This window comes from Ostrinia nubilalis, chromosome W (assembly GCF_963855985.1).
Source record: "Ostrinia nubilalis chromosome W, ilOstNubi1.1, whole genome shotgun sequence".
Lineage (NCBI taxonomy): Eukaryota > Metazoa > Arthropoda > Insecta > Lepidoptera > Crambidae > Ostrinia > Ostrinia nubilalis.
Genome location: NC_087118.1, coordinates 9,378,290 through 9,400,669, shown reverse-complemented (window position 1 = coordinate 9,400,669; position 22,380 = coordinate 9,378,290). Strand labels below are relative to the sequence as shown.

The 22,380-nt window shown below is 37.0% G+C and overlaps 1 long non-coding RNA gene across 1 annotated transcript in view; it reads left to right on the top strand.

Moving 5' to 3' along the window:
- Positions 1-13,709: 13,709 nt before the first annotated feature.
- Positions 13,710-22,380, top strand: part of LOC135086290 (uncharacterized) — a 53,893-nt gene continuing 45,222 nt past the window's right edge. Inside the window, exon 1 of the long non-coding RNA XR_010260384.1 lies at positions 13,710-14,702. This is a non-coding gene — a long non-coding RNA (uncharacterized LOC135086290). The remainder of the gene's footprint in view (positions 14,703-22,380) is intronic.

The window sequence follows — 22,380 nt, the reverse complement described above, 5'->3', positions numbered from 1 at the left end:
TATTTGGTAAATTAAGAAAACCGTAATCTGCCATGCTTTTGGAAATGTTTTAGCTAAATTTAATTTGCGATAAACGCTGTTATTTTTCTTAGAAAATAATTAATATGATATTTTATTAACGATAGTATGAGTGATTGGGTGGCCCTTCGATAGGCTATTGATAGACAATCAGCAAGATTACTGACCAACTGGATTGTAATTACGGCACTGTAATTACGACACTTTGACATGAGAATGTCTCCAACTTCCTCATTGGCCCTAGAGCAATTCCAAGTATACCATCAATAAAAGCCTAATTAGAGTCATCAAACCTCTCAGTCATTCAATTAGAGCCATTAGAACTTCATAACTATGAGTTGTTTTCTATGTGTAAGCTGAGGACACGTGTCTCCAGCTGACACATCTGTATCTTCGTAAATATTTATGCTACGATAATGTATTATACCTCAAAAATTACAGTCGAATCCAAATAGTAGGCTTTCCACTTTTCAAGACTTTAGCTCAAATACTGTTAAAACCACGATCAAAAAACTATGTGCGAGCTGGAGTACCGTGTCTCCAGCTTACACATCTGTATCTTCGTAAATATTTAAGCTACATCAATGTTTTATATCTCATAAATTAAAGTCGAATAAAAAAACCCGACTTCAAATCTTTCAAAGCTTTATTTCGAACCGTTTTCGAACTACGAACCGATACGTATGTGTAAGCTGGTGACACGTAACACACGGTGGATTATTAAAACCGTATAAGTTAGAGTTGCGTTTTAAAGATCAAATAATTCGTTATAATTAAAGTACACACGAGACATAATTTCAAATCTCTAGGCCTCTTATAGGTGTACCAGAATCTCATGGCAAATAGGGAAAATAAACTTTGTTGAGAGCAATACTGGGGAAATTGGATTAAATGCTCATGATACTGTTTAATTTTTAACATTTATGACTTTAATATTAATGAACATGAAGTACGAATATACATTTTAGGTATGTGTATGAAGAATGTTGTTATACATCGGGTTTTTAACATAAGAAAATGTCTTGAAAAATAAGTAAATCGTATTATGTATACTTATAACTTATCACTTCATTCAGAACTAGAAAACGATTCTAAAGAACTCCACTTGCATTTCTTGTTCTTCAAATAGATGATCAAGTTAAAGAGGTATTAATATAATATATAGCCTGACCAGGAACATAAAAACCCTCGCCATGTTGCGGAAAACTAATGGTACTAATTTCTTTTAATGGCAACAGTAACTGAAAACTTCATTGACATGTCACCTTGCATGTCAGTCTATTGCTGTCAAAGTGTAAACAAACTTTATTTTAAAAGCTTTCCGCCCGCGGCTTCGCCCGCGTGTAATTTTGTCTGTCACAGAAAAACTTTATCGCGCGCGTCCCTGTTTCAAAAACCGGGATAAAAACTATCCTATGTTCTTTCCCGGGACTCAAACTATCTCTATGCCAAATTTCATCAAAATCGGTTGCGAGGTTTAAGCGGGAAAGCGTAACAGACAGACAGACAGACAGACAGACAGAGTTACTTTCGCATTTATAATATTAAGTTGGGATGTGCGCAATGAGGATCATTTCGATTTTTAGCTGTGAATGCAGATTTATAGGGCTAAGAAATCCTTAATACACAGTCCAAAAATTTTTGTTCTACGACAAAAATTGACGAAGTTATGGCCAAATTACTAAAAAAGTTCACTGACCGCCCGGCGCGGGGACGATGACGTCATTATATCCGATCCGAACGCTGCCGGCGTACTGCGTGGATAGAAAATATTTTTTTCTAGCCAAACTATCAGTTTTAGAGAAAAACTTGTAATGACATTTATTCATCAGAATAAAGTAAGCTATCGATAGGTAATTTTTTAAAATAAAAATTGTGAAAAATAACGCAAAAAATCCACACGCTCATACTATTCAATGGAACGCATAGACGCGATTGGGGTCTCCGCGGTGGTATATTTGGCGATTTATTCAAATAAAGTAGTTAGCCTAGAAGCTGGGTATGACTCCCCCGCCCCCCTCCTCTTCCCAGGTCATAAGCTGGGCATGACTTCCCCCTCGGCCAGAAGTTGGGTATGATTTACCCCCCCCCCGGACCAAAACTGGGTATGACTTGACCCCTCCCCCTCCCCCCAGGCCAGAAGCTGGGTAAGGCTTGCCCCTCCCCCCAGGCCATAAGCATAAGCTGGATATGACTCGCCTTCGGCCAGAAGCTGGGTATGACACCCCCCCCCCATGCCAGAAATGCCAGAAACTGGGTATGACTTGACCCCCTCCCTCCCCCCAGGCCAGAAGCTGGGTAAGGCTAGCCCCTCCCCCCAGCCCATAGAAACTGGTTATGACTTGACCCCCCCCCCCCTCCCCCAGGCCAGAAGCTGGGTAAGGCTAGCCCCTTCCCCCAGTCCATAAGCATAAGCTAGGTATGACTCCCCCTCGGCCAGAAGCTGGGTAAGGCTAGCCCTGTCCCCCAGTCCATAAGCATAAGCTAGGTATGACTCCCCCTCGGCCAGAAGCTGGGTATGACTTACCCCCCCCCCCCCCCCCCCAGGCCAGAAACTGGGTATGACTTGCCTCTCCCCCCCCTCCTGTCAGGTAGTTTGATAACTAATGTCAATATTTTATTATGTGCTTTCACCCGCATCTTATAGAATTAAATCAGTCATTGCTCAGCCCTGTGTTTCATTGTACGTGCCTCACAAACGTTTACATGGCGCAGCCGGTAGGATATTCGGCAGTAGATAATTGAAGTAGTAATTCGTATTTTAAAAGTGTTAAAATACAGAACATTTCGTCATGGAGACAGTGCTCACTCCCCCGTTGCCGTTTAAATACGATGAAAACTCGATTGACACTTCAGGAAGAAATGCAGACTGGATACGTTGGAAAAAAGGTTTTGAAATTTATTTCAAAGCGTGTCAGCTAAAGGAAAAAAGCCCTGAGATACAAATAAACATATTATTGCACGTAATTGGCGAACAGTGTCGAGAAGTCGTAGATCAGTCCAACAAAAAATACAATACGCAGCAGCAAGTCATCGACATTTTGGACGACCATTTTAAAGTGAAGAAAAATGTAACGGTCGAAAGACATAAGTTCTTCACAAGAGGCCAAATGGAAAACGAATCGATTGATCAATACATATATGAACTAAGGAAACTGGCACAATCTTGCGATTTCAACGATTTGATGGAAGATTTGATAAAAGATCGGTTGGTATGTGGCGTGAACGATGCTGGAATAAGAGAAAGATTATTGCGGGAAGAAAAGTTAAACTTGGATAAAGCACAAGAGATTTGCCGAATAGCCACCGTGTCAAGATTATACTCAGAAAATATAAAACAAGAATACGTTCACGAAATAAAATACAACAAAAACAACGGTATGAGAATGGCGGTATCGAGAAATTGTGAATATCCTGAAGATGAACAGAGAGAGGTCAATGCTTTGATCTCACGCCGAGGGACACGAGCTCGAGGCCGCCCACACATGCAACATCAGCTGGCGGCCCGCGGAGCAGCGGGACCGTCGTCGGCGTCGCGGGCGTCGGCGCAAGGAGCACCGGTACGACGTGAAAAAGCCAACTGCACGCGATGTGGAGGTGTACATGGACAATATAAATGCCCGGCTTACGGAAAAAAGTGCCTACGGTGCCTGAAAATGAACCATTTTGCTCGTGTCTGTAATTATGAGTCAAATGTTTATTGTGTGGAGTCCGAGGAACAGGTAAACAATTTTATTGATAAACGTGTAGATTATTGGAGTGCTATTTTAAAAATTAATAATAAATTGGTGCGTTTTAAATTGGATTCTGGTGCAGATGTAAATGTTTTGCCTTTGTATTACTTATCACAAATAGGCGTGTCCAAGAATCAATTGATTAAAAGTAATACAAAGTTAAGTTCATACTCAGGTGAAACCATACATGTATTAGGGAAAATCCATCTTAGAGTTTATTATAAAGAAACCATGTATGTACTGGAATTCAAAATAGCTGATGTCCAATCTTGCCCAATTTTAAGTAAACATAGTTGTCTTGAACTAAATTTATTACAGCGTGTCATGTCGATAAAATCATCTAATAGTGTTCCAGTGTTCTTAGACTCATATCAGGATGTTTTTGAGGGTATAGGCTGTTTACCCGGATATTATAGCATAAAGTTAAAAAATGAAGTGGAACCGGTCATACACGCGCCACGAAAGTTACCATTTGCAATAAGGGATGATGTTAAGAAAAAGTTGTTAGAAATGGAAGCTCAAAATATTATTGCGAAAGTAGAAGGCCCGTCGGAATGGGTGAGTAGTATAACCGTAGTAAAAAAGGCAAATGGTGATTTGAGAATATGCCTAGACCCCAAAGAATTAAATAATGCTATCAAACGCGAACACTTTAGATTGCCCACACTTGATGAAATCTTAAGTAAGTTATCTGGTGCCAAATACTTCAGCACACTGGATGCAAGTGCAGGGTTCTGGCAGGTAGCTTTAGATAATAGCAGTTCACTGTGTACTTTTAACACGCCATTTGGTAGGTACAAATTTCTAAGAATGCCCTATGGTATCTGCTCAGCCTCAGAAGTATTTCATAAAAAAATGGTCGAAAATTTCGATGATTTAGAAGGTGTATGTATGTATATAGACGATTTGTTGGTATATGGCAATACTAGGGCCCAGCACGATGAACGATTAAAGCAAGTTCTAGAACGATGTCGGAAAATTAATTTAAAACTAAACAAAGATAAATGTAAATTCGGGTTGGAAGAAATAAAATATCTAGGACATAGAATTTCTAAGAACGGATTATATCCTGAAGATTCACATCTTACAGCAATCACAAATATGCCAATACCTAAAAATAAAAAAGATGTTGAGAGACTGTTAGGCTTAGTAACATATCGACGGTTAAGATTCAATACCATCTATCTCAAGTTTTGGCGGTTTTCACTTTTTAATGCCAATAGATTTAAAGTCCAATTTGGCATAGGTTGTTCAAACACTTATTTCAATATTCATAGTATTTCCAAAGTTATTAGCTATAGAAATACCACCTATGTTAAGAGCGCGTAAATTTTTCTGCCAATACTATCTATCTCTCCTCAAGACGTCTATACCTCACCGCTGCGGGTGCGTGACTGAACAACGCTACGTTCGAAGCACTACAGCCATCTAGCGACAGAACAAGCGACTAGTTGTCGCCACGTCAGAATGTCTGTGACAAAATTGCCCGTGTGCACCGCTAGATGGTTTTTGATCAAAACTGTCAGTTTGTTGTTTTGCCGGTCTCGACAGGTTAGTGGTTCAATTGTTTGTTGTTATTATTATAGAAAAGTGGTTAAAAGTTACTTAATTAAGCATGTTTTAGTGACATTGTGTAGTAGACGTGTTTAATTACATTTGTAGCCTATGGGAATTAGTAAATTGTGAGTTAAAAGTCAGAAATGTGTGAGATAGATGTTATTTCTAGAAAACATTACAAAACTTTGAGTAAATAACTTCGGCTATATTTTCTTTTTTGCAGTAAAATGGCGAAAAGTTACATAATTAAGCATGTTTTAGTTTCATTGTGTAGTAGACGTGTTTAATTACATTTTTAGCCTATGGGAATTAGATAATTGTGAGTTAAAAGTCAGAAATGTGCGAGATAGACTTTATTTCCAGAAAACATTACAAAAGTTTGAGTAAAAATTCGGCTATATTTTCTTTTTTGCAGTAAAATGGCGAAAAGTTACTTAATTAAGCATGTTTTAGTTTCATTGTGTAGTAGACGTGTTTAATTACATTTTTAGCCTATGGGAATTTTTAGTTAATTGTGAGTTAAAAGTCAGAAATGTACGAGATAGATGTTATTTCCAGAAAAGATTATAAAACTTTGAGTAAATAACTTCGGCTATATTTTCTTTTTTGCAGTAAAATGGCGACTAAGTTAAATCAAGGAATTAGATCAAAGAGGATTTTGAATCTACTGAACTATGATGATAAAACCAACAATAACGGCGGAGATGGTAAGATAATATTTCTTTATTTACTCTTTTTATCCGACGGAAAAATAGAGGTGTTTTAAGTTTAACGTGTCAGTTTGTCTCTTTTTCTGTCTGTGGGTGGGGTGTGACTTACTTTCTTTTTTATTGGTTCAGGACTAGATAATTGTAGTAAAGATATTATTTTAATTACAGGTACTTCTAAAGAGAAAATCAACTCTGCTGGACCGTCAGCAACAGCACAGAATAGTACATATTTTGATCCCCCGGTAAAACATAACGTACTTGAAAAATATGAGTGTGACCTTTTGGAACAACAAGCCTCTTTTAAAATTACGTTCAGTACTCCTAAATCTTTATCCTTGAGTGACTTAACTGATGATACTCAAACATTTTCCATTAAAAAAAGATCCTTGTCGGCTCCAATAGTGAGTGTAGTACTCGATTCCACAAGTGAAAGATTAGACATTTCTTGTATAAGTCCTTCAATTATGGCTGATCTGAATATAGAATCAGATGATGATGATATTATATTAAATGAATATTTGACGACAGACTGTGAGACAAGTGAAGACGAGTATGGAAATGTTGACGAAGGCCGAAAGCGTCGTCACGTAGCAAAGAAAAGTGAATGGAAAAAACTTAAAGCTCAAAGGAAAAGATTGCGTGGGGAAGAATATTTAGGATATTCAAAGCCTCAAAACCAGAAGATGCGACAAGATCAGATAAGACCAGCGAAGCAAATAGGTGAGACGTGCATTTCTGATTTTTGTAGAAAAAGTAAATTAAGAGGTTGCAATAGTTTTGACGAAGAAACGCGGGAATCAATCCATAATTACTTTTGGAAAACATTGAATTGGAAAGAAAGAAAAATCTATGTTAATGGACTTGTAAACCGAACTACGACTACTCAAAAAACTAAAGGCAAAGAACATTCCCGTCGAGAGGGCACTATAAATTATTATTTACCTAAAAATGAGGAAAAAATTCAAGTCTGCAAACAAATGTTTTTGAATACTTTATCATTGAAGTCTACTACTGTTCAGATGTGGGCCAAAACAAATACTTTCAACTTAAGTCAAGACAATGATCAGGCAGGAAGCGGAATTAGAAATGAAAAAAAAATAGTTTTAAATGATTACTTAAAAAAAATACCAAAAATGCCTTCTCATTATGCAAGGAAAGAAACAAGAAAATTATACTTAGAGCCTGTTTACCGTACTCTAACTGATGTATTCAACGCATATAAACAACACTGCAGAGAAATTGATATCCCTGCTGTTTCTAGATACACTTTTGATAAAACGTTTAATGACAACAATTTTGCATTATATACCCTCAAAAAAGATATGTGCGATATTTGTGTTGGTCACGAAGAAGGCAATATAGATGAGCACGTTTATCAAGAGCACATAATCAAGAAAAATAGAGCTAGAGAAGAAAAAGCTAAAGATAAACAGGAAGCGGAATCGGGACACTGTATTGTACTTACAATGGACTTGGAATCAGTTAAAGTTTGCCCTTACTCCACGGCAAGCGCTTTATATTTCAAAACCAAGCTGACATGCCATAACTTTACGATTTATGATCTGATATCTCGCCATTGCACATGTTATTGGTTTACAGAAACGGCTGCAGACCTCACAGCGAGTACTTTTGCTTCATTTGTCGTGGACTATTTAGAGCGACATTGCTTGCAAAAGAAAATACCAATAATAATTTATTCTGACGGATGTACTTACCAAAATCGTAACGTTGTTATGGCAAATGCGCTTCTTAACATAAGTATTAAACACCAAGTTTTGATAACTCAAAAATTTCTCGAACGTGGTCATACGCAAATGGAGTGCGACTCTGTCCACAGTGCGATAGAGCGAAGACTCACCAATCGCGTAATAAATTTGCCATGCGATTATATTTCTGCATCTTTGGAAGCAAGGACATCAAATCCTTACGAAGTTATTCAAATTGATTACAATTTTGTTAAAAACTATGCTGATGCAACTTCATGGATATATAAATCCATACGGCCAGGACGTAAAGCAGGTGATCACACCGTCACTGACTTGCGGGCCATTCGTTACAACTTTGAAGAAAATATTATAGACGTGAAACTCCATTTTGACCAAGACTGGGACACCTTGCCACAGCGACCAAAACGTATCATCAATCACGATGTATCGTATTTACCCTTGCATACAAACATGCTTCCAATAACTGCATCCAAATATCAACACTTGCAAGAACTCAAGCAAGTTCTACCAAGAGAATGCCATAGTTTTTACGATTCTTTGCCTCATTTGTAATAATTTAATATAAAAATTAGGTCTATTCCACTTTGATCACCTGGCCTTGATCACCCATGTGATCAAAGTGGACTTCCAGCGACAATTTAGTGTCCTTTGATCACCCACGGATACGATGCCCTGGGTGATCAAAGTGGACTCCAGTAAAATTATTATTTTAGTGTCCTTTGATCACCTATGAATAAATCATACCTCTGAATAGTCACAATGTTACAAAACAAAATAAAGTAAGTACAACAATTGGACATGTATGTGACTATTCAGAGGTATGATTTATTCATAGGTGATCAAAGGACACTAAAATAATAATTTTACTGGAGTCCACTTTGATCATCCAGGGCATCGTATGCGTGTGGGTGATCAAATTACACTAAATTGTCGCTGGAAGTCCACTTTGATCACCTGGGTGATCAAGGCCAGGTGATCAACCTAAATAACCTTATTTTAAAATGTTATTCATTAATAAACTCTTTGATTTTTTATTACGTTGTTTTTGTTCAATAACACCTATCTAGTAGATAAATAAAATAATTTTAACTCTTTTGAATCAATACCACCTATCTCACGTTATCTTGGTATATGACAATAGTAAGACAATCTAAGTTTACTTAACATTTTCCAGTATTTTTTTACCTTTTTTAGCGATTTTAACATTTCTAGTAACTCATAAACTGAAGCGATGAAACGTTTTTTTCGTCTCCTGTAAAGTTGACTTTTTTGAGATAGATGGTATTGAATCTTAACCGTCGATATGTAGGTTCATTTATACCTAACTTATCGGATAAAACATTGCCTCTAAGAGAATTACTTAGGAAAGAGACAGAATGGCACTGGGATGAAAGACATGAGAAATGTGTGCAGGATTTAAAGGCATGTCTAATAACACGGCCCGTGCTTCAGTATTACTGTTTGAAAACACCAATAGTACTGTCAGTGGACGCCAGCAAAACAGGATTAGGTGCGTGTTTAATGCAAAATAATTTACCAGTGTGTTACGCCTCGAAATCGTTAACTACTACGGAGCAAAGATACGCACAAATAGAAAAGGAGTTATACGCCTGTCTGTTTGCCTGCGAACGTTTTAATCCTTACATATATGGTCGCGAGGATGTTACCATTGAAACGGATCACAAACCTCTAATAAGCATATTTAAAAAGCCAATTGTAGATGCACCCTTACGCTTACAAAAAATGTTGCTGCGATTACAACGCTATTCGTTTAGATTAATATACAAGCCAGGCAAACATCTATACATAGCAGATGCATTATCTCGTGCCTATGAGCCGTGCGCGGTGATGAGTCAGTCGGCCGCCGCACGCGGCGATGGTACGAGCTCGAGTCGCGAGCTTGATGAAGTATGCGCAGTGGTCCAGCACGCGGCCCGCGTTACGTCACAATATATCTCGGATGAGCAATTTATAAACATTCAAAAATATACGGAAATTGATGATGAACTTGTTCAGTTAAAAAAGTATATATTGCATGGCTGGCCCATAGAAAACAACAAGGTAGTTGAGGTAGTTAGACCTTATTGTACATATAAAGAAAGTCTTTCAACAGCTTACGGTTTAATCTGGAAGGACGACCGGGTCGTTATTCCAAGGTCGTTGCGGAAAGAAATGCTAAATAAAATACATTTAGGACATATGGGTTTAGACAAATGTAAGCTAAGAGCTAGGGAATCAGTGTTCTGGCCGCATATCAATAAAGATTTAATTAATCTCATATCAAATTGTGACGTGTGCCTGTCGCATAGAAAAAATAATCAAAAGGAAGAATTACAGTCGCATGAAATTCCCGATAGGCCTTGGGCTAAGGTAGGCGTTGACTTATTTCAACTAAAAGGCCTGGATTATTTATTACTGGTAGATTATTACAGCAAATATTTTGAAATAGTTGAACTGCAGTCTACTACAGCTGAAACAGTCGTAAAGTCGTTGAAAAATATATTTAGTCGTCAGGGTATACCTAACATAGTAATGTCTGATTGTGGTCCTCAATTTTCATGTTTTAAATTTAAAGAATTTGCAAAAACTTGGCAGTTCCGTCACATAACCTCTTCTCCATATTATCCGCAGTCCAATGGACAGATTGAGCGGACCATACAAACAGTAAAAAATATTATGATTAAGAGTATTGAGGATGGTACCGACTACCGCCTTGCTTTGTTGGAGTGCTTAAACACTCCATTGAGTACAGACTTGGCTTCTCCTGCAGAGTTACTACAAAGTAGGAAGTTACGCGGCATCATTCCACTCAGTAACAAGTTACTAAAACCTAAAATACAAAGAAATGTAAAAAATAATCTATTAAAACGACAATCTAACCAAAAGCTGTATTATGATAAAAGTTTTAGAAAATTGTCGAAGTTATCTGTTGGGCAAAAAGTTAAATTTCTAAATGTAATAAAAAATGTGTGGGTTTCAGGAACAATATCACGCATATTAGGCGATCGTTCATATGAAATAAAATATTCAAATGGACGCACTACTAAAAGAAACCGTAGACACATCCGTTTAGACACGCGGGATCAAGAGACCGCGATACAAAACAAAACATGTAACTTTGATTATGACGACATTGCAGTCACCTGTTCCTCCGAACCGCAACGTAATGCAGATAATAGAAATGTGCCTAATCAATATGTTACTCGTTTCGGCAGGACAGTGAGGCCACCGAATAAATTGGGATCCTGATGTGAAACAAGACTTCAATCTGCATCTGTGTAATTTAAACTAAACAGACAAATGTTTAATATTATAATTTCATAGATAGACATTTTTAATTTTAATAATGTATTTAACTAATCTTAATATTTACAGTTCACACATTTGATAATCAAATGTCGTGAATAGTTTTGGTTATAATAAATATAATAAAATGCCTATTTCAATGTTTAATATTATAATTTCATAGAAATTTTTAATCTTCAATAATGTATTTAACTAATTTTAATATTTACACATTTGATAATTAAATATCGTGAATTGTATTGGTTATAATAAATATAAGAAAATGTCTATTTAAACTTAACATATAACGCACCATCTGATTTAATGTTAAAAGGATTTAATTAATATATTAATACTAAAATATTTATCCAACTTTATTAAAGGTGTGTAAAACTTGTTGAGGATTATGATGTGGTAATTTAAGTATGTTATAAAATTATCAAATATAGCTAATTGAATTTGTATACATACTGTAGGTTAAACTTAATTGTTTGAAAAATTGAGAATACTGAAAATACACTGTAATTTAATATAATCTAATGATAGTGCAGGTAGATACCTAATTAGATACCTATTATAGGCCTTAAGTAAGATCAACTTATTATTATTATATTTAATCTATTTTACGTCTATAATACATTGTATTTATTATGAATACAATCAAATACTCATAATTTTAATTATTATTTATATTGCATGAGTTAATTATTTTTAGTAATAATTAAACAAAGAAATGTCATAAGCTAAATATAAAAGATATTGCATGCTTAATAGGTACTAGTAAAAAACATCAATAATTATGTTTCCTTGGAAGGATGATGTCAGGTAGTTTGATAACTAATGTCAATATTTTATTATGTGCTTTCACCCGCATCTTATAGAATTAAATCAGTCATTGCTCAGCCCTGTGTTTCATTGTACGTGCCTCACAAACGTTTACACCTCCCACCAAGGCCAGAAGCTGGGTAAGGCTTGCCCCTCCCCCCAGGCTATAAGCTGGGTATGACTTATCCCCCCCCCCCCCAGGCCAGAAACTGGGTATTAGCATCATATTATGTATTATTATGTTCGATACAAACAATCATTAAGTTACACTCACCCCAACCGCGTCTCCGCATTGCATCGAATCGTATGAAAATGTGGTTTTTGGACATAGCGATACTTATTTTTCACAATTTTTATTTTTTAAAATTACTGGTCGATAGGTTACTTTATTTTGATGAATAAATGTTATTAAAAGTTTTTTTCTAAAACTGATAGTTTAGCTGGAAAAAAATATTTTCCATCCCAATAGTACGCCGGCTGCGCTCGATTCGGATATAGTGACGTCACGCGGCCCTGCGTACGTTGACTTTTAGCGGCAAAAACGGCCTATGTTTATTACTTAATATCTTCGTAAGTAATGGTCCGATTTGGAAAATTCAAAAAGATATTTATCTTTCTGTCTTAAAGATTAACGTAGATACTAGTTTTATTGAATTTTCTACAACAGTAATGATCCTCATTGATTTTGTGAATTAAATTGCTAAAATATTTTTATAGTCGTGAAAGAAAAGTGGTTCACAATGTGTTAAAGTATTTGTCGAAGAGAAATACTAAGGGTTCGGACAATATTTTCATTGAATAATGTTTCCGACAAAGGTTGTCAAATTGACTGACATGTTTATCGTATAGTACAGTCCGCTATGAAAAATAAACCTATTTTAAAGTTTTTTGTCACTTTCTAAGTGTTGAATTTTATGGAATTGGGAAAGAAGTACCGAGTTTGAAGCGTTCATGAGCAGACATTGCAGTTGAATATTCAAGTTCTGAATTTGATTATTGATGAATAATAAAATAAATCCTACTAACTCGATTGATGGTTTCATTTAATTTATTTAAACCAGGTTACCTATATTAATATTTTTTCGTTAATTTATGAAAATATCAAATTAGCCCTTAATCCTGAATCCTGATACATAAAGTTAGCCTATTAATTTAACACAGGTACGACTGTACTCAGTGTTGCACTATCAAATGCAATTGACGCGCCTCTATGCCAGGGTTTTTATGTTCCTGGTCAGGCTATAAATCGCTTTTTCAGCATTTCAATTACTCAAACTTGCTTGATGAAATCTTTTTCAATTTTCTTTACATGGTCATAACATTTTCACCATTCCTCTGCACCAATGCATGAAATACACCTGAAAACCCCGATAAAGCAGCTATTAGATAAGAATAATATAAAAATAACATAACCCTCCTTCTGACGCAGTTAGGTAATAAACTAAATTTAGGTAAGTATCAAAACATTTCACTCCAACTTACTGTCAACTCAACGACGCGCATTAAAATCAAAGATTGACTTTGAATTATGCCTTATTTTACAAAACACTTTGAAAACATTAAGACTTGCTTTAGTTTTTTCGTCTTTTTCACAAAAATAACAAATAGGCATGAAGAGATTACAAAATTTCTGCAGCGGCTGACAGATCTCTTGATTTACTTTGACAGGTGACAGTAAAGCCATAGACAATGGCCATATGAAAAACACACTTTTCCAATATTTTTGTTTGCCATGAGATTCTGGTACACCTATAGTTTCAGAATTAAAAGCCAAAAACTATTTTCCCGCCAAATAATTCAAATAATATGGGTCGACTGCGACGTTGCCGTTCCGTGCGTCCACTAGAGCAGTCGAATTTGAACCTAAAAACTAGTACTGTTTGAATCATTTTTATTTGTAGTTTAAATCATTTAATTTCGATTATAAGAATTTTAGACTAGGAGCCGGCTGATTTGTGTATTGAGTACTTAATAACCTATATTTTATTAATAAGAAAAAGCTAGGTAAAACAAAATTATATTTTAATATACAAGTATAATAACGAACTTGTTTCCAAAGACTCAAATATTTGTGGCGTTTCTAAACGCAACCACTTTAATTTTTATTTAAATACCGTGAAGTCCCACGATTCTGCCACGTCAAGTGGCAAAAATGGGCAACAACTATACAGGGTGGAAACGTTAAGTGATCTCACTCGATTATTTCTTAACTATACAAGATATTAAAAAACTGGTTACTGATCCTGAAAGTGCTTAATGAGCTCTTTCAAACGGTACCAATAATAAGTTACAGAATAAACTGGATCTATCTGAAAATTCAATGTTTCCAGCTTCCATACTAAATGTATGCCAGACACACAATATTAGAAGTGTAATTTTTTTAATTTAATAATAAATACTTAAAATAAACTCGTAAATTGTATTCTTATTTTAAATTATTAATGAAAAACATTGGTTTTAGGCTTTACTTGCTATAATATTGTCAAGAGATGAGTGTCATGACTGTGGTAGTACTAAATGTATGGAAGAAGGAAACATTGAATTTTTGGTTAGATCCAGTTTATTCTGTAACCTATTATTGATACCATTGGATAGAGCTTGTGAAGCACTTTTAGAATCAGTAATCAGTTTTACGATATCATATGTAGTTTTTAAAATAATGTGACTTTACCAAATGTATGGAAGCTGGAAACATTGAAGTTTCGGATAGATCCAGTTTATTCTGTAACCTATTATTAATACCGTTTGATAGAGCTCATGAAGCACTTTCAGGATCAATAACTAGTTTATTGATATCTTGTATAGTTTAGAAATAATCGAGTGAGATCACTTATCGTTTCCACCCTGTATTTTGCTCTATGGTTACAAACAGATTTTGCATGACATTGACAGATATGTCAAAATCCACCAATCACGCAGCATTTGGACCTCGCGTCTACGTATTGCCATCTGGCGGATTTTCCAATCGCGAAAGCCCTCATTGAATTCTTCTTCTTTTGTTGAAAAAAAAAAATTAACAACATTAACATCACAAATCACAATCACTACTAAGACATCACAAAATAGACGAAACACAGCATTTTGTACAGCATTTGCACAGAATTGGCCGTAAGGATCTATATCCATAGCCGTAAAACTTGTATTAAAAAAAAAGGTTTCGGTAAAACCGGTTTTGTGACCCCCTAAATCCCACCCTTACGTTCATATAAAAAGAATGTGCGTAATCTATACGTACATAAGGCACCTAAAATAATAGAGAGGAAAGAATTTATTGTATTGAACAATGAACCGTCTCAGCTATAAAAGACCCACTAAACTGAACTGTCCCACCAAACACATTGATAGGGGGCGCCACCATTGTTCACCTGTACAAGGTTTCCCAAAAAGTACTGTCAAGCCGAAGCCCAGAGGTAGAGTATCACTAGGGCTACCCGAATACTCGATTTTTTCAAGTTATTTATAATTTTCAGATGATATGATAATGATGAAAATCTTTATCATATTTCAAAAACTGGGATAAAATCTATCTTACGTCCTTTCCCGGGACTCAACCATCTCTATGCCAAAGGATGATGGGCCAGGCCCGCCGCTAGCTGTTTCGTCGCCCGCGTGCAAAACCGATTATGCCGCCCTACGACTACCTACTTAATGAGTTTTGTCAAAAAAAAGGCTAATTTAATTGATGTTTTCTCATTTTTCATGCTATGACATATTTTCTTAAACTTAATAGTCCAATCAATTGGTATTTTTTTCCTGCAAAAGGTGGAAAGTAAAATGTTTTAATTTGTATTAAGTATATTTTTATGTATGGGCTAGTTATGAAAAAAGTATGTTTTCGAACTCGAGAGGTCAGAGCGTTAGTCACCATCTTGAGTTAAAGGGCCGAACATTAATTATTTTTTACATTTAACGCTTCAATAGTTGACTATATGAGAAAAATGTCTTTGAGAAGTATAAAGACGATAAAATTTCAATTGTTTAAGTATTTTTATTTATTCTGTACGTCGCGTTGATAAAAAGTTATACAAGGTAGAAAATTTTCATTTGCACAAAAATCATCGTAGTAGCCTCCCCATCCCTCTTGGGTAGAGGGACGGTGCACACGAGTGTGCGATAGCAGGGAGGGTTAGTGGTGGACGTTTCGTGTGCTACTCCCGCTCTAACCGCACTGGAGCAATGAAGGGTGCGGGAGCAACCCGCTCAATTTCCTCTCCCTTACCCAGATGGGCGCTTACCCGCTTTGATCGGGAGATGGCCAAGGAGGCTGCATTCGTATGCGATAGTCACGGACGGTGATATGGCGGCCATCCAATTAAGAAAATCGTTAATTGAGGTGTGTGATGTTAACATGCCTCGATCACGCTACCGCACACCTTGTCGTGCTGTCTACTGGTGGTCGGCTGAACTAGCTGAGCTGCGTTCACTCGTAGCTGGCGTAAACGTTCACGAGACCCGTCATATGGCTTGCCTTTATGAAATCGGAGCCGCCAAAGACCGAGCGAGGGCAGAAATGCTCGCAAGTTTGGACGACGATACTAACTGTGGGAGATTTTATGCTAGAAACCAACTACAGCCTATTGGTCCTCCACTGACTAAAGAGCAGGCTCTGCTAGACAAGGTTTTGCGAGCGCTCTTCCCGAACCATTTTGCCTTTTTCGCTCTACCATCCATGATAGATTCCCGCAGTGTCAACTCAGCTGTGGAGGGAGCCCCTCTTTGCCTGCCTAGGCCGGATAACTATGCCTGCTGCGCAAGGAAGGCCGTCCAGGTAACTCAACATCGGATATGACTGGGTACAAAGCGGCGCCCTCCTCCCGGGCGTAGATGTTATCAGTTATGCAGGTGACACTCGTCACAGCCTGAGGGATTGTATGGACGCGGCCAATTTGGCGACCACTGCCAGCACTTAAATTGCCTGCGCGCGTCTGGAGACTGGAGTGTTTCTCCTAACGCCCATATTATTTTACCGTGGATGGAGTCAGGATAGAAGTTAAGGTTCAGAGCAATTGTCTGGGCCTGATAGTCGGATAGCCGGTGTCAGTTTGACCCTCATTTTGCCATACTGTCATAGCGCCTGCTTAAGGCCGCGGATGCTTTATCGTGGGGGGGTTCGAGAGCCAAATGGCAGCTCCTTTACGCCAGCATTTTGAAAAGCATTGCGCTTTACGGGGCTGGGGCTCTCATATGGGTTGACATCCTCGACAGAAGTCGAGAGGCCCGCTCGAGAAGAGAGGTGGTCCGCCGCGTGGCTCGGAGGACGAGGCGCACGATACCCTCGCAGTGTGTGCGGCGTGGGCTCGAGGCGCTGGGCCGGGACCTCGTGCTGGCTAGCATAGTCAAAGCAATGCTGGACAGTAATGAGGCCTGGGCGGCCATAGCCTCCTTCTGCGAAAATGTCATGTTGCAAAATGAGTCCTCGGAGCGAGAGCACGAGGACGAACCAAACGCGCCCTCACTCCGTCGGCGGCGGAGGGGTCAGATGAGGGGACAATATGATCGCTTCCTGATTCCCCTCCACGATGATGGTCAGCGGCTGATAGTGTGGGGGTGCCCCCGCCTGCATTGCACACACCATCTCCTCCGTCAGACGGGAACAGCTGCGTGATCCCAGCTGTTCTAAGCGCCCTGAGCTTCTCTTCTCGGAAGCTCTGAGCGCCCGATTTGCCGCCCCCCTGGGCGTGCCGCCCGCGTGCGGTGCACGCATTGCACGCCCGCTTGCGGCGGCCCTGTGATGGGCACTTTTCTATGGAATCTGGGCGTAAAACCAACAGAAATGTAACTACTATTATTTGTTAGGACTTAATATCAGAAATATATTTTCATATAAATAACTACCAAAAACTCCCGGGTTTGCTTGGAAATTGACATAATGTGTAATAGTAATATTAGGTGCTTTATTGCGCAAACAAAAAATATTATTAATTAATATACTTATCTACTTACATTTTAAATACATTAAGTTATTTATCCATTATTATGTCCAACAGTTCAGGAGTGGGGCCAACAAATGGTATATTTAAACCATGTTCTCTACATTGTAAGCGTAGGACCATCCCTAGGTACCTACCATTTAGAGAAATGACATGAACACAGTCATGGTTTCAATGGGATTTCTACCAGTTAAGTTGTAGTGTTGTCGCATAATCGATCACGGATCGATTATTAATCGATATTAACAATTCGATTAATCGGTTTTCTTGATTACCATCATTACTATCATTTGATTGTTAATTCAATTCCTTATTTTCAGCAATATAATCGATTATTGCAATCGAATAATCGATTATGATTTATTCGGTATACATACTTACTAAATCGATAGAATCGATAGTAAGATATGATACAATATTCTCAATATTATCGATAAAAGAAATCTAATTGACCTAATGCTATTTTTATTACCCTAATGTGATGTGAAATACTATGGAAACTTTGCATATTCAACGACCTCTATCTCCGTATCCCCGCGTATTTCAGGATTGCTGTCATACTATGCAATGAAGTACTAGTATTAAGCTTTAATTTAGTATACTTTTTGTTTCTGTTGGTTTAACGCCCAATATGCCCATCATCCTTTCATCAAAATCGGTTCAGTGGATTAGACGTGAAAGCAAGACAAAGTTACTTTCACATTTATAATATTAGTATAGATGCAATGTTTTTGCCTCGATTAAATAAAACATTGTGATCAAAATAAAAACTTATTACCAAAATATTTTATAGGTTATTAGGTACTCAATACAGAAATCAGCCGGCTCCTAGTCTAAAATTCTTATAATCGAAATTAAATGATTTAAACTACAAATAAAAATGATTCAAACAGTACTAGTTTTTAGGTTCAAATTCGACTGCTCTAGTGGACGCACGGAACGGCAACGTCGCAGTCGACCCATATTATTTGAATTATTTGGCGGGAAAATAGTTTTTGGCTTTTAATTCTGAAACTAAGAGGCCTAGAGATTTGAAATTATGTCTCGTGTGTACTTTAATTATAACGAATTATTTGATCTTTAAAACGCAACTCTAACTTATACGGTTTTAATAATCCACCGTGTGTTACGTGTCACCAGCTTACACATACGTATCGGTTCGTAGTTCGAAAACGGTTCGAAATAAAGCTTTGAAAGATTTGAAGTCGGGTTTTTTTATTCGACTTTAATTTATGAGATATAAAACATTGATGTAGCTTAAATATTTACGAAGATACAGATGTGTAAGCTGGAGACACGGTACTCCAGCTCGCACATAGTTTTTTGATCGTGGTTTTAACAGTATTTGAGCTAAAGTCTTGAAAAGTGGAAAGCCTACTATTTGGATTCGACTGTAATTTTTGAGGTATAATACATTATCGTAGCATAAATATTTACGAAGATACAGATGTGTCAGCTGGAGACACGTGTCCTCAGCTTACACATAGAAAACAACTCATAGTTATGAAGTTCTAATGGCTCTAATTGAATGACTGAGAGGTTTGATGACTCTAATTAGGCTTTTATTGATGGTATACTTGGAATTGCTCTAGGGCCAATGAGGAAGTTGGAGACATTCTCATCACTTTGACCCCAGAGACGACTCGACCTTCATTAGTCAATCATGAAATGAAAACTTAACCCCAACCACATGTCGTCTCCATTAATGATTGGAAATTAATTAATGGCACCTGAATTTATTATTTGTAGAAAAAAAAATCCTTCAACGATTTATTATTGAACAAGAGAAAAATCTTAATCGATTTTTTGCCTTCAATGTCACTTCCCTACTCCTGCGCCGCGATGATCTTCCAACTCTTTCTTGCAAGTGAAAGCCGCCGTGCGATACGTCTTGCGTCTCACTCTCGCTACACGTGCCGTCCCATTGTTCGAGAACAATAGGACCTTTCGTTGTCCTTCAAAGATTAAACAGTGCGTTGGACACGTTTCTTTAATGCCTAAGGTTTTTTTTTCAATAATCGTGATTTACGATGATAAAATTTAAATGATTACCTACAATGTCTCATTTTCCTTAATCAGTTATCAAGTTTAATGATTATTCAATTAATTTAATAAGTAAGTTACAGGCAATGAAGTAAAATTAATTCTTGACCACTTTGTTTACTTTTACTTATCCAAATCGAATCAAATAAGGTAAGGGAGTATTTGACTTATGCTAAATCTTTTTAGATGGACTGATTTTCCTGGGGAACTGCTTAAGGTTTTTGCCTCTCAGAGAAAAATTTTTAGGCAGAGAATAATAATGAATTCTGTTATTTGTTTTATCTACGCAAGTTTGTCGTACTATTAATTTTCAGGGGTATCACGACGCAATCTGGCGACAAAAACTGAATCAGCTGATTACTCAATAATGGTACCTTTCCCAGACTTTCTGACACCACTATAGTATTTATATGAGTATGCTAACATGGGCTGGTCTCGGCTCATATACCCATTTACCTAACACCCTGTATATGCGACATATAGAAAGAAAGAAAGAAAGAAACATTTATTGCCATGGACATCACAAAAGACAAAAGAGGTGAAATAAAAAAAAAAGCAAATAAGACAGAGGTGACATAAAACATACAATGAATGAGCAAGTTTAGTAAACTAAGCAGTGCCACCCTGTCGCACAGCGATGCCCATCGCAATGGGACCCCACTCAGCATATGCCGTGGCCCCCGGTGAGGGAAGCCACGACGCTGGTTTTCAGTGTGCCCCATGCCGAGTGAGAGTCACGGACACTAACCTATACTGCATAAAATATACATACATAAATAATAATAATAGTGCGCGTATAAATTTTAAGTGTGAACAGAGTGTTGCGGCAGGTACAAAAGACACTTAACTTCAGTGATATTCTATTTATTGAGAAGATAATTTACAACCATGTGCACACACTTGAATGGTAGGAAAAAGAGACCATAGAGAGGGGCCATAGAGCATACAACGCTTCTGGGTTGCCAGATATCGTTATTACATTTTTACCATACACCCGCCCCATTGAAATTACATTTCAATCTTCAAACAAAGAAGTTAAAGTTAATAACATTACAGCTTACATTTTGCAATATAATACTTAAGCAATGAAATACACCTACAAACAAGAAGAAAGTAAGTTAAGTTAGTTAAGAAATGCAATTAACAAGAAAGAAATTAATTAAGGTAAGTAAGTTCAACAAACCTAAGCGCTCTTGGCGTCATACATAAGTACAAGCTCTTGGCGTCATACATAAGTACACAACCATAAGGTGTCCTACGAGCTATAATAGCCTACCAGTTACATACTAGTAGTAAAACAAGTTTTACCTATTGTAAATCCTTTAAATATAACAATGTAATTATGTATACAATATTTAGTTTAATACACAAGATAGTATACACTCATAGTGTAGAAACAAATCAAACTATGTTTTTAATATTGAAAGTTCAACAAATACATAATTAACCTTTTAACTTTACAGTTTAGACAGTAATTATAAAATTACATTTATCAGTTCTTAAGTTAATTACTTTGCTCAATAGGCAATGGGACAATTTTTGTAATAGGTCGAGAATACAAACCAGTTTTAGTTTTTACAACAACAGCTCGAATATGATTATCTTTACCTTTATATAATTCAACTACACGACCCAATGGCCAAGACATTGGTGGCTGATTATCATCCTTTAATAAAACAATAGTATTTAACATTAAATCTGGGTTTTCTTTGTACCATTTATACCTCATTTGTAATGTATTTAAATAGTCAGTCTTCCAACGCTTCCAGAAGGTTTGCCGTAGCTTACATATTTGTTGATATACATCCAATCTATTATCAGGAAATTCTGCAAAATCACCCTCTGGAAACGAAGTCAGACTGCTCCCAATTAAAAAATGAGCTGGCGTGAGACACTGCTCATCACCATCCAAGTCTCTTAATGGAGTTATTGGTCGACTGTTTACAATAGCTTCAATTTGAGTTAAGAGAGTATACAAATGTTCATAACAAAGTACAGTGTGTCCTAACACTCTCTTTAAATGATGCTTTACAAGTTTTACAGAGCTTTCCCATAACCCGCCCCAATGAGCTGAATGAGGAATTGTAAACCGCCATTCAATACCTTCTGAAATTACATAATTTGAAACTTGTTCAAAATCGTTCTTAAACATGTTGAATAACTCATGAAGCTCATTTTTTGCCCCATGAAAAGTAGTACCATTATCACTGAATATTTTAGCACATTTACCTCGTCTAGAAATGAATCTACGCAATGCATTTAGAAATTCCTTAGTAGTGAGATTCGACACTAGTTCGATATGAATAGCTTTAGTACTCAAGCACACAAAAAGGCAAATATAACCTTTAGTTATAATAGGTTTCCTTATACGAGCAACTTTGACAGACAGCGGTCCAGCAAAATCTATGCCTGTGAACAGAAAGGGTCGAGAAGGAGTAATACGACATTTGGGTAGGTCAGCCATTATTTGTGAAGCAGTTTCTGCCTTAAACCTGTAACAACGTACACACTTGTGTATGAAATGACGCACAGAATTTCGAGCGTTTAGCGG